The sequence below is a fragment of the Palaemon carinicauda genome, chromosome 1 (genome assembly GCF_036898095.1).
Source record: "Palaemon carinicauda isolate YSFRI2023 chromosome 1, ASM3689809v2, whole genome shotgun sequence".
Lineage (NCBI taxonomy): Eukaryota > Metazoa > Arthropoda > Malacostraca > Decapoda > Palaemonidae > Palaemon > Palaemon carinicauda.
The window spans coordinates 95,889,264-95,907,511 of NC_090725.1; the positions used below are offsets into that span (position 1 = coordinate 95,889,264).

The following is an 18,248-nucleotide window of genomic DNA, read 5'->3' on the forward strand; positions in this document are numbered from 1 at the left end:
GCGTTGATGTAATGAACGCATGCGCCCTCTAGACATGTCGTAAACCAGGTTACTGGTCTTGCTTTGGGCTAGATAACCAAGCCAGTGGGACTTTCAGTCAATATCATGCCAGTCTTTCTAAATTCTTCTTTCGAAGCATTATAACTGTTTTATCATTTACTTTTGTTTTATTGGGGGAAGTTAACTGACTTTTTCTTCCTTAGATGCCAAGTTCGGATCATTTATTCTTAATTGGTGTCAGTTTTAGTACTCGTATTAAACCCTTTAGTTAATGTTTCGAGACTCCTCCTTATTTGACTCCAAGCAGTATGTTACATCATCACCCTGTTGATTTTCGTGAACTCTAATAGTCTTCAAGTATTCTGAAGTAGTGTTTTTTTTTTTGTACATTGAGAATTATTGTTTTTTTTTTTAATAATCTGTTTTTTTAAAATTTGCTATAGTATATACCATCTTATTCCATATACTCTGCGATAATTAATCCATACTATTGAAATAAGATCATTGTTTAAATTATATCTATATATAAAATATCTTTTCAATTTAAGAAAACAAGGCTGTGAATCGTATTTTGAAAAGGCAAGGTAATTGTTTCTGGAATTTTCAAATTCTAGGAATAACTAAGTGTAATTACCGAAGTTTCCTATGGTTTTCTCTATACGTATTATTGATGTAAAGATCTGTATGATGTGTAGGTAACACAGAATTTCCTCATCAATGATGGTAGCAGGGCGAGTGCAAGACAGGGAAAAGACTTGAATTTCTCTGTAATGCCATGTGTGGTTTTTTTTTTTTTTTTTTTTTTTTTTTTTTTTTTTTTTGATTCAAAGCGATGTATGAATGTTCAGTCCATATAAAAGAAAAGTTTGAAGCTTGTAAGATTTGTGTAAAATGTTGAGTAAAAAGAATAGAAAGAGTGATATTTTTTAGGTATATAGAAGTGATGAAAAAAAAATAAGATATGTGACAGAAAAAATTAATGTTTATTAATTATTCCTTCATGTTAAAATAGGTGAATGATGAGTTGGTGAAAAATATACCTAATTTAGAAGAGCAAGTAGGGAGAAGGAAAGGGAGACGGAAAACTCTGGATAGATGCTGTGATAGGGGAAGGACCATACAATTCAGAAACTGTTAATTTTAATTGAAGATGGAGAATGATGTAACTGTGTGTGTGTGTGAAGTTTACGACAATCTTTATGGTCGTTCTGCCTCGGTAGGTGTATAAAATTGCCTGATATTGTAGAAGTTTTCTGCACTGGGGTTTCATTCATATTTCGTTTCGTTAAGCATCAAGATGTTATGTAGTTGTATATACCCAGTGAAAGAACTTATTGTTTAATATTTATATATATATATATATATATATGTATGTATATATATGTATATATATATATGTATGTATATATATGTATATATATATATATGCATGTATATGTATGTAATATGCATATAGGATATATTTATATGTGCATATACAGTATATTAAGTGGTATGTGTGTGTGTGTGTGTATATATATATATATATATATATACACACATACATACATACATACATACATATATATATATATATATATATGTGTGTGTGTGTGTGTGTGGGGGGGGGAGGGCATTGTTTACAACTGGTTCGAATGGTACACTACTACAAGGTATCAAGAGAAATGCTAAAACCTCTTTTCCACATAGGCCTATACTCTGTAAATAGTTCAAGGAAAAAAAACTGCTGCACTTGTTTTATTTCCACTTTGTGGGTAGTTTACCCAATAGTTCATTCGTACATTCCAACTTTTAATTTAGTGAGCATTAATATTGTAGGTAAACATTATGCAGGGATCCTGCTACTTCCGTCGTTCTTGTATTGTATGACTCCCATCTTATTTCTTAAACTTACCCATGTATCCCAAGTAACTAAACACGAATATACTTTCTAAACTCTTTACCATTCTTACTTGCATACATTTCTTCATTTTCCCTGCCTCCCTTACCAGTATGAACTTGGTTTGGCTGACACATTCTCTCAGCTTTCTCCTTGTACAAAATCGTTCATACTCTTAATACCAATCTTGACAGCTTGTCTACATCATTACCATCTAACACGGTATCATTAGCAACATTAGCTATACCATTCTTTATTCATTCTTTTAGTACTTATATAGGAAAATGTTCAAGTATCATAAAGACACAGCAATACTCCGTGGTAAATACACATTAAAACATTTAAACAAGCTCATTCACACAGTGTGCGTGTGTGTGTGTGTGTGTGTGTGTGTGTGTGTGTAGTAGTATGTCGGCATTTCATAGTGTTTGGAAAAATAGTTACTCACTTACAATCCTTCATGGCTTAAGCTTTCTCTAGGTCCGTGGTGGCCTCGTTTATCAGTTTCATTTTACTACCAAACGTTTCAGAAAACTTGTTTCATAAATAACGTGACTAATACACCTTTCTCCCACATTAATCTCAATTATACTTTTTATTTTTCTAATCCAAACCTTTTTTCATCCTTTTAGTTATAATTCGATAATGTTATAACTTATTTCTTCTTTTTTTGTTGCCATCACTTTCCCAATCTTGTACAATTACTCTTCTTCATTTCTTTGAAGTCTCTCCCTCTTTAGTGCATACTTTACTTACATTGCCAAGGTATATTATAAGCCCTTCAATTCCTGTCACTTTTCCAGTCTTCAAGCTCCTAATTAAACCTACCTTAAATTCAACATTGCCGTTCTAGTCTTCAAAATAGTCACTCCATCAAAATAAGTGTGGTCTTCAGACAGCAGCTCTCCATTTGCTTGTTTTATTGCAAGGGCCATTAGGTCATTACCCTTCACGCATTATATCTCCTTCACTAAGGCTTATTTTCTACATAAAGTACTCAGTCGGATTATCAGTATTTCTATAACTAGGGGCCATAAAGAATCTTCACACTAATTACACGATCTACCCAGCAGCCTACTGTATCCTTTAACAAATAGGACCAAAATAGGCCTATACGTCATGATAATCATATATTTTTGAAGGACCATAATAACCCTTACCATCACAAGTATTCCACGCTAAATTTATAGTCGTCGTAAATATGTCAGGGGATTAATGATATACCAGTTTTAGGCCTCCACTGAAGTTATATTTTGATAGTCACTCTATGAAGAGTCTTTTCGGCGGTAGTAATTTTTGGTTGTATATTACTTCTGTAGTTACTAGTACTTATAATCTTTCACTTAAATTTTGTGTTTTTGAAGGATTCCATGTCAATTTACACATGGTGATACAATAATGTAGTGAATTAATAACTATATCTCTAACGCATTGAGATTGGAAAATTATTTTTGATGTTATTTTCTATTTCTTAGACCAAGTTGTAGATGTAAAGGCGCATTAAACAGCTTTATTAGCTACTATATGTGAAGTGTACTAACATTTAGCCAGTTTTGCTGGTCGCAGTTAAGGCGGATGTAAAGAAAAAAGAAAAACTGATGCGAGTGACTCCGGCATAACACTTGTTTACCATCAATACGAGAGGGCCTCGATGACGTAATCCTCATCCTTCAGGGGTGAAACCATTGGAAAGATATTTTCTTTTCTCTGTATCATTAACCTTTGACATATTTTGCTTCAGGTCTTATTTTGTCATGTAAAGGGTTAGCCTAATTTTGCTTTACTTTTATTGTTTATTTATATGATAGTGCGTACTACGTTTGCATGTGCTTAGATGTTTAAAATGTAGAAATCAGATACTAGTGTTTTCATACTTCCATATTCTTCTTTATGACAAGACAAGTGATTCAGATGGTAGCACCTTTTAGATTATTTACTGGCTTTTGCTGTCGGCGGAGCGAGAAGACTATTTATAGCCCTTGAAGACGCCCACTGGAATCTGATGCCTTATGTGCTTGCCTTGGAGTTTTGTTCATTGCCTAAGATTTTTTCTCTTTGCCCATTACTTTATTACTTAGTGATACATATTATATATATATATATATATATATATGTGTGTGTGTGTGTGTGTGTGTGGGTGGGTGTATATATATATATATATATATATATATATATATATATGTATGTATGTATGTATGTATGTATGTATATATATTATATCTTATTTCTGGACATTAATTTCTGTGGAATGCTGCTTTGGAAGTTCACGGACATTTGGCTTATTCCTTGAGAATGTATGTCCATTGGATTTTGTGGTGATAATTAAGGCAATACGGCCCAAGATTTTGGTCTCGTATTTACCAGAATTATCATTTCCTGCTGGTTAATCATAAAAATAATGATTATGAAAGATTAATTTTTGCTGAGAAACTATTGGACGGATGGACATCTCATAACTCCATACTGAAATTCAACCTGGTGTGGAAACTAAAAAGGAATGTAAAGGCTATCTTTTTTTTTAGATTTCTTTTGATGTAGATATTTCGTTTTGCTTATGGTAGCTAGCATGGATGGTGCTTCGGAATTTTTTTTCCAAAGTTTTGGTCATATATCATCTTTTTTGAAGCATTCTCTTCAGATTTTTATACCTATATACAATTTGTTTCATACTTTATTATTTTTTCACTATTGTTAGCCTTGCAGTATCTCTCTGTCCCATTTGTGTAACTATTATAAGTACATGTATAAGTATATGAAAACAATTGTTTTATTATTCATGCTGTAATTGATATTTGGTATTGGAAGGAATTTTTCTATTGAAGCTACGTATCATGTCTGGATTAATTACACTTTAAAATCTTTATGTAATTATAAATTTGAAACTTAATGGTTATTCGGATTGTTTTTTTTATAATTGAATCGATTGATAATACACCCAAGTGCTTAAATGCCCTTAGGGAATTACACATATTTTATACAATATGAGAGCACTGAAGCATTTTCAGTGTAGCCTCTGAAGTGAGGGAAGTTTGATGCTGCCATTATCATACTTTTGGACAGAGTCAGATATTATACTAATTTCAAATAAAGGCTAATTGTTCCCAGGAGAAATAAGAGAGGAAGTTCATTAAAATTAAATCATTGAAGTACAGGAGCTTCATAATTTGCATTCCTAATACAGTATAATAACGTTTTATATGTAAACGAAAATGATTTTTCTAAGGAACTTAATCAGGTATTAAATACTGTAAAATTATATATTTTTAGTCACATTTTGAACTAATGCGTAAGAATATGTCAATAATTTACAGAAATTAAAATATTGGCTCAGAATGCAGGAATGTTCTTCAGCCAACATAGCCGGGTGTACCTCCTGCAATGATAATAATTGCGCTGAAATGTTGCATTGTCAGGGAACGCATCCGTTTATGTCTATTGTAAACTTATAGGATCAGTTCGATATTGATAAGGCAATTTGCCGAAGCATGTAATCATGAGACGGGGAGAAGATAATTAATTAATTAATTACAGGAACTGACTCTGTGATTGATAACCTCATCAGGTGATTGAAGCCATAGAACGTTTATCTTCTCTTCAAGGGGTTGCCTGGATATTATTCTCGCATGTCTATCATCAGTCGGTTTTAGTATTCATTCTCTTAAGCACACTTGCAGGTTTTAATGTTTGCTACATATTAGGATGTACTGAACAAATATATATATATATATATATATATATATATATATATATATATATATATATATATATATATATATATATATATATATGTATGTATATGTATATATATGTATGTATATATATATATATGTATGTATATATAGATAGATAAATAGATAGATATGCAGTGTATTTCATCTCCAGCATTGTGTTAAGTGGTTAATTTAGATTTCATAATATTGCTAGCGAGTAGAAAGGTTGTGATTTAACCCTGCCAAATTTTTCACGAATTTCATTTACTTTTATCTTTGTAGCATATATTATATAGACTAAAAAACCAAATACATTTGATCTCATATGCTAGGTAGCGAATTGTACTCCTAAATGCTAGCTCTTCAGAAATAAAAATATTGAACTTCCTTCCTCCTCAAACTAATGACTTCAAGTCTTATTGCAAGTCTGAATGGAAGGATTTTAAATGAAGAAAATGGATAGGCTCGGTTGAGAATTTTTCCAGGATTGCTTGGCTAAAAGGGTGCAGTCCAAACAGTCGGCATTGTAATACTGATTTATTTGGTATCCCCTTTCACTGCTTAGAGAGAATGACTATCAACATTTTAATGTAGAATAAAAAGAACATGTCGTTAACCCAAGATCGCTATTAAATAAAGTACTCCATTTCGTCCGGATTATGGTGGTTATATTTAGAAAAAATAATCTAGTAATTTAACGTCAAAGTTTCACACATGCCATTATTATTATTATTATTATTATTATTATTATTATTATTATTATTATTATTATTATTATTATCTATATATTAATACGATTGCGTGTGTGTTATTTATTTTGTGTGTCACGCTTTAAAGAAATCGGAAATAATTTCATGGTATACTCTTACAAATTCACATTAGACTTTGATTACTTAACCAAAGAACATCTTATATAGTTTTCCCAATTCATGTATTGCTCATTTTTTTAAAATAAATATAAAAGTCAAATCTTATCACATTTTATTCAAACATGTATAGGTTAGGAAAAAGATAATTAGTATTGAAAATATCATTTCGTCTAATTTACATGGGTTCCGCTTAAAGAAAACGGAAATAATTTCATGGTATACTCTTACAAATTCACATTAAACTTTGAGTACTTAACCAAAGCACATCTTATATAGTTTTCCCAATTCATGTATTGCTAATTTTTTTAAAATAAATATAAAAGTCAAATCTTATCACATTTTATTCAAACATGTATAGGTTAGGAACAAGATAATTACACGGGTTCCGCTAGTCATTATTATTATGATTATGATAATTATTATTACTAGTGTACGGGAGCCATCAAAAGTGACAGCTAAATATTTATATGGATAGGCTTACAAGCACACACATCCAATGCCGGTCAGTGTGACAGGATATATATATATATATATATATATATATATATATATATATATATATATATATATATATATATATATATATTATTATATCGATGAGATTCTTATTATTGTTATTATTATTATTATTATTATTATTATTATTATTATTATTATTACTATTACTTTTATTATTATTATTATTATTATTATTATTATTATTATTATTATTATTATTATTTCGGTAAAGCTTGAAAATTATTGTTTTTGGATAATTTATTACAACATTGTAGTTCATGAGTGACATTGAATCCTAACATTTGTGAAGTAATCCGTAGATGTTGTAGACCGCAACTTCTAAATTACATATGGCATGATATTACTTCGATAATGTTGGGTACGAACTGTTAGATTTATGGAGTAATACTATAGGTAATTACTTCTGACGCCGAGGGTAGGCGACAGGGAGGTATGCAACTCGTCTCTTTGTTTGTTTACTCTTAAAATATTTTCATTCTATATTAACTTTTTTTTTTTTTTTACAAATATTAAGTTTTGCTTATGTCTATTTTTATTTACTCTACTTTTTAAGGGTTTATCTAGATCTCACACTGTTATTGTTTGGTTTATTAGTTATATAAGAAGAAAGAATTTTATTTGAAATCGTGTAATGCAAGCCGTTCAATATTGACTGGGTGTCTTGGTAAGGTATATTACATTAGTAATTCACGATATTTGTAATTCTATTATGACTTCAATTTCCCAAAGCATATTAATTTACAATATATCCTTATACTCATTGTGATGGACATTACTGTTGAACTTACTGAAGTTATTTATAATAACAATAAAAAACTGGAAAGTTTTTAGGACAAAGTGTTTTATATATATTCTTGATAAGTGTGAACACCTTGGTTTCCTGTGTGGGGAACACGTAGGTTTCTGATCATGTGCGAATGCATGATATGGACGTGTAACAGAATAATGCACATGTGTGTACTGCGAGTGGTGTGTGTGTGTCTGTGTGTAGATGCAGAGGCGTGGACGCAGGGCAGCGGAAGGGCCTGAGGTGTACATGGCTTAAGGGACTTGTTGCCCTTGACTAGTCCGCCTTCATGTCCTAAACTCCAACCCTCCTTGGCTCCACCCCCTGACCCCCTCTTCTCAACTCCCCCTTTCCTCCTCTTTTGCCTTTTATCTTGTATCTCTCACTTGAGTAGTTTTCTTCAACTTTTCTTTATAGTTTCACAAAATCTGTTTTTTTTTTTCTTCTTTTTACTGACGCTTCTTGTTAGGAAACTTGCATGTGTATAATAATTATTTGTAATCATTATTTTCTGATTGGCAATTTCTTTTGTTTATTTTGTATGTTTTCCTTTATATTTATTTTTCTTTAGTTATCCTCGTTTTGCTTTTTCCGTAATTCGGTATTTTTTGTGATATTTATTAGTTATTTTATTTTAGAAATTTTTTTTACCTTAAATTTAGTTCAAGAATTGTTAAATAGTGATACTGTAGACTAGCTTGTTTAAATTTTGTGAGCCAACATCAGATGAGTATGGAAAGGCTGATTTTTCAATTACCTGACCATCTATTTCTTGCAAATATGTTAAAATCATCAGCTGGTTACTGAGCGATTGATTAAACATCTCATTCAGTAAGGAAAATACTGAAATGGGAATACTTAGAGACAGTGACTGAAAGACTGGAACTTATCATTATCTTTTTTCTGTCGTTGATCTACACTTAAAATCTTGAAATTTTCCTTCTATTTACTTATTTAATTTTCTTTGTTATTGATACCAGGAATATTTCAAATCTTTTAAATGTGTAAGGCATTAATATGCGTTGTTTCCGTTTTGTATGGATGATACTGAACATTTCTAACGGAAGTAAATGTGTGGATTGTGTGCTTGATTGTACAGTATATGCTCCGAATCCGTGACATATCGTAGAATTAATTTTGCATTGCACACGGATGCCGCTTCAATTCCCTGTTGTTAAAATTGATAATTATTAATCGCAGGTGTCAGTGGTTCTGGTAGTTGTCATGCCAGACAATTTACAACTCAATCAGCAGCTACTACTCCTTATGATCAATTACGGGTATTTGAAGTACAACAACCTACAGCGTTAATCCTTTAGTCCGTGTTTTGGGTGACATTTTCTATGAAATACAATACGAACCATAACTCGTTTTTTCCTTATTACTACTCAAAATTGGCTGTAAAGATATTTTACTTCCCTGGAATTTGTATATAATATTTTTCTCTCTCTTTTAACTTTTATCCCCCTGATTTTCTATCTGATTACCGAGGATGCTTTGTGGTTAGACCGGTAATTATTCAGTTTTATGATTCAGGATTTTTGTAATATTGATGGTTTCGGTGTCTGTCTTACATGAATTAAGAGATTAACGATCACAGTCGTAAAACATAATTTATAATTCATAAACAAATCTTTTATTACTGAATTGAATACAGTAGCGTTTGAATACATTTTCGTTCTTCTCATTAAGATTTTGCTGAGTGAGGGATACCAGCTGGTGGTATAAGAAACCCCCCCCCTCTCTCTCTCTCTCTCTCTCTTTCTCTCTCTCTCTCTCTCTCTCTCTCTCTCTCTCTCTCTCTCTCTCTCTCTCTCTCTCTCTCTCTCTCTCAGCATGCGATTATTGTTTGGTAATGAGGTCGTTTAAGAAACGGTTACCAATTATTGCTAAGCTTGACTGATGTGTTCCTCGTTACACCTGATTTCCACATAATTAGTATCTTGATTTACTTTCTATCCGCATCGTGTTTCTATTAGAAATTTTGTTCTGGAAATAGATGTAGATATTTTCATGTTTGGCATTTATTGTAGATTAGAAAGAGTTTGACTGATTTTTAAATGAAGGGGTTATTTCGTTTCAAGAATTTGTTTGTTCTGGCCATTATGTTGTGTCGGTTTGGGGAAGTAAGGTAAAATTTTATGTATTCTATACGCTTACAAATATAAGAATATGTATATTTTTCCAACATATGCCTTTTTATAGAGTAGGTGGACTAGAAGGTAAAACTATTTTTGATTTAGTTTTTTTTTATAGTGTAGTTATCAGCCACCACTAAGCAATGACACGTGAACCTTCAAAATACATGTCCTTTCTTCGTGGTCACGTATCTAAGTGTTGATCAGACCCTACGTCGCTTAACAACGCTGACCGAACGACCTCCGAAAATCGAACATGCACATCAACATATGAATAAACACACTTTCCGTGTGTGCTTGGCCCTCTACTTTCCATACTATATACACATATGTGATTTGGTCTAGAAAACAAGCTTGTTTCACCATCTGAATGTACACATATGATTGTTGAATCCCTGGATAGAAATATACCCAAAGTTAGTGCGTGGTGCAAATTATGAGGGGGCCGGTATGAAGTTGAATCCGAACAAGTATGCTTGTAATTAGGTCGAAAACAGTAGTTCAACATGCAGATCTCTGCATTGATAATCTTTCTTTAACTAAATAGAACTCCTTTAAAATTTTAGAATTGATTCTTGTTTATAAATTTACTTTTGAGAAACACATTCAGTGTTTCTTTTTCAATTGGTAAAAAAAGGTCTTATTGAGAAAGTCTTAAGATTTTCGGTGATCAATCTATCCTGAAGAAATGTAACAATTCTTTCATTGTACCTTGTTTTTAGTATTGTTCTCGTATGTGGTCTTCATCTGCTGACTCTCATCTTCATTTGTTGGCCAAGAACGTGGTCTATTGAATATCCTATTCTGGGTCTTGATATTAATCTCTGACACCTTCGTTCAGTTTGTTCTTCATTCATGCTGCATAAGATTTTTCATAATTCGGACCATCCTTTGCATTCAGATATTCCAATGACTTTACCATAATGTACGTAGTTCTAGGTATTTAGTTAATTTTAAGTCTTGCCTTCGCCATCATAAGGCTCATCACTCCACAACATTCTAGAAGTTTAATCCAGCTGTGACCAGATTGTTGAATGATCTTCATAATCAATTGGTTGATTCGGTGGAACTTCAGAAGTTGAAACTCACTGTGAATATTTATATGTTGAATAGGTAGACTCGATTCTCTCTTCATTGTTTATACTGTACATGACAGATCTATTTTGACGTTGTTTCGTATCTTGAGATATTTTTAATTTTTTACCATTACCTTTCCTAACTGGCTGTTTTCCCTAGTGGAGTACTGGAGCTCTTTAGCTTGCAGCATCCTAGTCTTCCAACTAGGGCCGAAGCTTAGCTAGTATTGATATTTTTTTTATATATATATATATATATATATATATATATATATATATATATATATATTCAATATATGGATATACATATAATATGTATATATAATATATGTATATATATATATATATATATATATATATATATATATATATATATATATATATATATATATATATATACATACATACATACATACATACATACATGCACATACACACACATAGTCCCGGTTTATTAATTTCATAAAAGTCGGGAATACCTTACTGTTGGAAACCATGTAAGTTGGTGATACGTTGGGACTATGTTTTCTCCCGTCGAGGGGTATAAAGTTTTTTCCAATGCAACCTCGTTTCGTATATACGATGTTAATTTATTTGCTTATGCTTTTAAATGTAATGAAAAAAATCATGTACATATTTGTGCTCCTCGAGCAGTATCTCGAAGTAAAGGCAAGTGTAATTAGTTATAATGTAATATTTCAATTTTTGTTTTCTTCCATATCAGTTTCTATTTCATATTTTTAAATTTATTTTTAATTACAATTGAAGACACGAAACCAAAAATAACAGTATCTAAAATTCATCAATAAATTAGATATTGGAATCTTAAAAATCTAGGATCCTACTTAACATGGCTCTCCTAGTCAAATATTTAATATATGAAAGATCGGTTTTATTGTTATTGTTTTTAATTTGTTTTTATTTTAATTGTTCATTAATTCTCATATAGTTTATATATTTACCTATTTCCTTTCTTCACTCCGCTAATTTTTTTTCTTGTTGGAGCACTTGGTCTTATAGCATCGATATAAGCATCCAGCTTCCCAACAAGGGTTGTAGCTTAGCTAGTAATAATAATGATAATGATAATACCTGTTAGATTCATTTGAAACATTGTCTCTATTCATATGAGTTAGGGACAGATAAAGCTGTTCTCTTTCGGGTAAGAAAATATTTATATTAAATTAGCCGCGCGTTTGCTTACATTAAATTATTCCATGCAGTTTAATAATTATCTTATTTTGTTTGACATAGTGTGTATTCAGTTTAATATCTTGAAGTTCCTTTCTTTAAGCCTCGTATTTTTGTGATTTACATCATCATGACTCCTAAAGATTATATGAATTACTTTCACTGAATAACTAGAGTATATTATACAGATCACTGAACATCTTTATTTACTAGAAATGGTAGGATTCGAAAGGATAAAGCACTATAACGTTTGTAGAAATATAAAGGTTTATTTCATACTCATGGATATTTTGTTTTAATTTTCTCTTATTCAATTCAGATTCATTTTCTAAATCTGAATACTTTGTGTTTTGAAAGAAACATGTACAAAATATAGCATATTCAAGTTAAATCTGTATACAGTACTCCCCAGGACCCACCCCGATGCTATCAAACTTGGTAGCCGCAGATGTCAACTTCTTTTGAGTAATCTGTGAATGCTTTACCTATACGTGGACAATATATGACGCCACATCTCTAAAGGTTGAGCTATTACACTATTACATAATTGATGCATAAATTATTGGTAAATAAAAATGCGGATTTATTTAAAATTATCACTGTCCGGGAGTTTTATAGATTGATAAAAAATCTATTCTTCAAATTGCTATTCTGAAAATAAATAGTTGTCATATTTCGTAACGTTGTTACCTTGGTACTGATAAACTAATGTAATTTCAATATTAAACCTTTTGTGTGGAACGTGCAAAATGTATTAAGAAAGCATAAAGGAAATTGTGAAATACATTTGGGTTGCATTTCATGTCATTGCCCGTATAACGGTGGAATTTGCAAATTAATACAAGGAACGTGAATTACCTAAAGGTTTCATTAACCACGCATTTTACATCAGACATCAATTATCTTCTGGAAGGAAGATAGATGAGGCTGTCATGCCCGCCTTTGGGTACGGAGAGCGGAAGACTACTTGCAGGTTAATTAATTACTGATTAATCCTGCCACAAATACAAACAGGTTTCCGTAACGAATAATTCACCAGCGAAGGGAGAAAGCAAAGAATTATGAATATGTATTTGAGGAAATATCGCATGATATTAATTTCCGTTCAAGGAAATGATCTCATGAGCAGAAAATCATATGTTCGTAGGAATCCATGGCTGTTAGAGAAATAGGATTATTGATATTTCTGACTATCTAATTATTAGTCTGAGATATTGTTTTGTGCTGAAAAGAATAAATCGTAAAGATTATAAATTGATATTACACTTAATACTGCAGGATTCTTTTTTTTCTGTGTCATTTAAAAGTTTCATGATTATAATTGTCTGTGATTAGTTTTTATAACTTATTTTTACTACATTCGTATCCTATCTAGATACTAATTTATATAGAATGGAAATTTAGCCATCTGATGTAACTATCATTTTAACCAACCTAGTCACAATGAAGAAGCATGCAGAAGTATTCTTATTTTTGGTCATTGCTTTTGATCCTGCTGAATTGGAAGGGTAAAGGAGAGTTATTTTTTGTTTGAGTTCATGCCCATTTTGTCGTTATATTGTATTTTATTATATGTAATAGATCTCTCTCTCTCTCTCTCTCTCTCTCTCTCTCTCTCTCTCTCTCTCTCATATATATATATATATATATATATATGAGTGTGTTTGTGTGTTTCCCAACATGGTGTTGCTGACATGGATAATGAAAGTCACACCACATGCATCCTTTAACTGCATAATTGTGAAAGATTCCCCTAAACAGTATAACTTCCATATAACTCTTGTTCAACCAAAGGGTTAATTACTGTAATGTAATTGTTCAGTGGCTACTTTCCTCTTAGTAAGGGTAGAATAGACTCTTTAGCTATGGTAAGCAGCTCTTCGATGAGAAGGACATTCCAAAATCAAACCCTTTTTCTCTAGTCTTGGGTGATGCCATACCCTCTATACCATGGTCTTTCACTGTCTCGGGTTAGAGTTCTCTTGCTTGAAGGGTCACTCGGGCACACTATACTATCTCTTTTCTCATCCTCTTGTTTTGTTAAAGTTTTATAGTTTATATTGGAAATATTTATTTCAATGTTGTTACTGTTCCTAAAATATTTCATTTTGCCTTGATTCCTTTCCTCACTGGGCTACTTTCCCTCCTTGAGCTCTTTGGGTTAAAGCATCCTGCTTTTCCAACTAGGGTTGCAGCCTGGCAAATAATAATAATAATAATAATAATAATAATAATAATAATAATAATTATTATTATTATTATTAATCGCTTCTTGCAGTAACACAGAATGCCCATGAGCAACTCGTCGAGCCTCCCTACATACACTTGTTATTCAACCCTCTATAGTCTCCTTCTACCTCCTGAAATGTCTGAATCATACACTTTTCACTACCCTTTTGTCGTCAGTTCTTAGCAACTGACAAAACCACCTCAAAATTCTTATGATTGATCCTTTCAACTTTGATACTTATTTAATGTTTATTGCATTAAATTATTATCATTACAACTATCATCATCAATGTTATTGCTGTCGCTGTTTTTTCCTCACGTAGACATACCTTACAAACCTGGTCAGCCACTCAATTAGATTATCATCACCATGCTGCTGAATGTCCCTTGTAATCTCCCCGTATACCTTTTTTCATTATGTCAGATCTTCTTACACCATGGACAATAATTTTTCTCACATTGCCATGCATCATACACACTTCACTTTATTCCGGAGAGTTGGTTCAACGATACTTTCATACATTCCAACCTTGGCTTTCACAGGCAGCCCAAATCTGTAAACGATCCTTCACACATTCTACTGTTTTTATAGTTTTTCCTATCCTGCGACTCAACTCTTGACTCGTCTATTCTTCATCCGTTATATATGCTCCAAGATACTTTCTAATCTCCCGTCCTGTTCTTCCAGCCCTCCATTTACTTCCTTTCTACTTTTTCCTTAAAGCAATCACCGTGTTACCAACATACTTGGACACATGTCACTTCCGTTAGAAAATAAAACTTACAACCTATCATCTCTGTTCTATTCATGCTATTTACACAAGCACAACATTTTCTCTCCATCGATTTTATCAAAAGCTTATTTTAGGTCCATGTATGGCACATTTATGTTTTCCATTTACTTTCAAATTTCGCACATATTTTATTGCAAACATTTTATCAATGCATCGTATTCCTAGCCTAAAGCTACACTGTTCATTCCCTTTCAACCCCTACATTATTTAAAATACTTTCTCTTGCCATATAGCTTCTTTAGTATACTAAGTAACATTATCCCTCCATAATTCTTACTGTTGCCGTTAGAATTATTATCTATATGCAGGTGCAATAATTTCTTCACCTATTCCTTTAGGATCTTTTTTCCAATCATACATACACTAAGAGTCCTGATTATCAAGAGCATTGCTATATTAGCACGTCTCACATGTAATTTTTGAAAATCCTAGCATTCTCAACCTTAAAGTAGCTCTTTTCACGTTTTTTTTTATCAGTCATTTCCTCATTCGATAACTTTTAACTACTCCTTAAATTTATTCCTAAATAGAATATCTGAAAGAATTTATCAGCTTGCATCTTTCAAGTCCATTTGTTTTTTAATCTTCCTCATTGGTATTTACTTTCCTGTAAAAAAAAAAATATTCTCCCTGAAGTTTTCTGCACCTTCTCCTGTAGTTACCTGTCATCTATTTTTTTTATCTCGCTTTATCCTTGATTAACATATTCATCCTCTTGTATGCCCGTATTTGCTCTTTTCTTTTATCTCGCAACTGCAACTCAAAGGATGGGCTTCTTTCTCTTTACTAAACATTTTATTTTTTCATTATAGTGCCTATTATTTGTATTCCATCCTCTTATGCTCATATACCCTGAGCACAAACTCTAGAGATATCATAGAGGCAGCATTGTTCCTGACTTGCCACTGTAAAAAGTAAGTTATTAATTTAATCGAGACCATTGTGTTAATTTTTTATGTAGTCACAGTTTGTGCCAGAAAATAGTTAAGTTTTAATATATATATATATATATATATATATATATATATATATATATATATATATATATATATATATATATATATATCAGAAAAAATATATATATCTATATGATTTAACAATAAACAATTTTCTAAACTAAAAAAATAATGATTATATGATTCTCTCTCTCTCTCTCTCTCTCTCTCTCTCTCTCTCTCTCTCTCTCTCTCTCTCTCTCTCTCTCTCTCTCTCTCTCCCACACAGAGGAATGGGACCGATCTATAGGTAATCACGAAGCACAGCCTATTGTTATTAATGATATAATTTGCTTTAGATTAATAGTTAATTTCTTCTCATTAAACCCTTACGGTGTTTCTGTTTAGATGGAAATTTCCCTTGGTGTTGCATTGACACAATTCGTTCAGATCATTCTAACTTATTTATATAATTTATTATATTTGATAAGTTATTAATTTCTATTTACAATCGAAAGCACTACAGAAATAAACAAAATAATATCAGAAATTAAGCTAAAAAAAAAGACCGCCCATTGGGCATCAAAACCAGTTTTCTTTTGGTACCATATGGAAAGATAATCAGTGGATGATGCTTTTTGCCAATTAAATGTCGAAAAAGTCTATAGGTATTCTGGGTGGCCTCTATTTAACGATTGGCACTATCTGTTGGAAAACTGATAGCCAGTTGGTGAAGCTAACAGGGTTAGTCGTGTTTTTCATACTGAGGCTTGTTTTATTTTTTCTAATTTTAAGGTTGGGTGGTTTTTCTAAGGCGATTTTGTTACGGAGATGTCCAGAAGCAATTTCACAAGACCTGCTACATGGCTTATCGTCGGTAATGGGCATTTTTGGCCATAGTTGGATGGATCTTTTATGGGCCATCGGCGGACCCATGGTGTTTACAATGCAGTTGTTGGTTCTTCTTTAGGAGACTGTTATTGCTTAGTTTGCGACTTTTCATTTTAATTTGAGATTGCTCTGCCGATTTCATTTTCAGTAAAATTCGAGTAGTTTCAGGTTTTTTTTACGCGTTTTTTTATGTTAGTTGGATCCTCTGTTATCAGTGTAAGAAGGCTGATTACATAATAATGTTTTTCTTCATCAGTTTAATCTGATATCGTATATTGATGACTGAATTGAAATAAGTAAGGAATTCAAATAACTTTTAGAAGTATAAAGCTTCGGTGAAAAGGTTTTGGTTAAATGCGAACCATCCACAACATATTTATTTCTGGTAATTATACTAAATAATCTATTCATATTTCATTCCTCTTCTCCTTTTGTTTTTTAAGGAAAAAATCTTCACTAATTTATGGGTGGACCTTGGTGTTAAGATTGTTGGGAAAATAGTTTGAGCGTTTCTGAAAATGTATAGATATTAATGGTATCTTGTTTGGAAGACAGGTGTGTTATAGCTTTGGTGAACTGTTTATGCTACAGAATGAAATTTGAAGAACAGAAAGCTGTAACGTGCACTGTTTTATTATACAACTGAATATTTATCCTGAAGAATACACCACTATTAACGCTTTTATCAGTAATACTTCCTTAAAATGCACAAACCGCTAAACTGATATATGTACACTTTCAAAAATACATATATCTATATTGTTAGTTGTTATCCTATTAAATTGTTGAACAACTCACTGGAAACATGTGTGTACCATACAAAATCTTTTGTGACTTTCCAGTATCCAAAGATTATCCAATAAATATATCCAAGCAAACTATAATAGGCTTTGAAAACTTTGAAATAATCAATATTTACTATCGCGCTAAGGAACTGTATTCAACAAACTCTGTGACCCAGTCAGTTCGTATACCCAGTAAGACATCACTAAACATTGTAGTAACCTCTACAGTACTCTGACTCACTTGAGTACTTTAGTATATACAGTGTACTACTGTTCAAGAAGTCTGTTGAAATGTGTCGTTTTGGTCTTACTGTCAGTATGACTTCGTAACAGTCTTCCAATAGATTCAACTTATGGTATGCTAATTAACTTATTCAAGTCAATAAGTCAAATAAAATCATTGCATTATTTCCTCTTTGATGATTGATATCACTCCACATATGGT

The 18,248-nt window shown here is 31.8% G+C and overlaps 1 long non-coding RNA gene across 1 annotated transcript in view; it reads left to right on the top strand.

Annotated features, from left to right (window-relative positions):
* LOC137642684 (uncharacterized) overlaps window positions 1-18,248 on the top strand; it is a 1,000,516-nt gene that overhangs the window by 373,984 nt on the left and 608,284 nt on the right. The window lies entirely within an intron of this gene.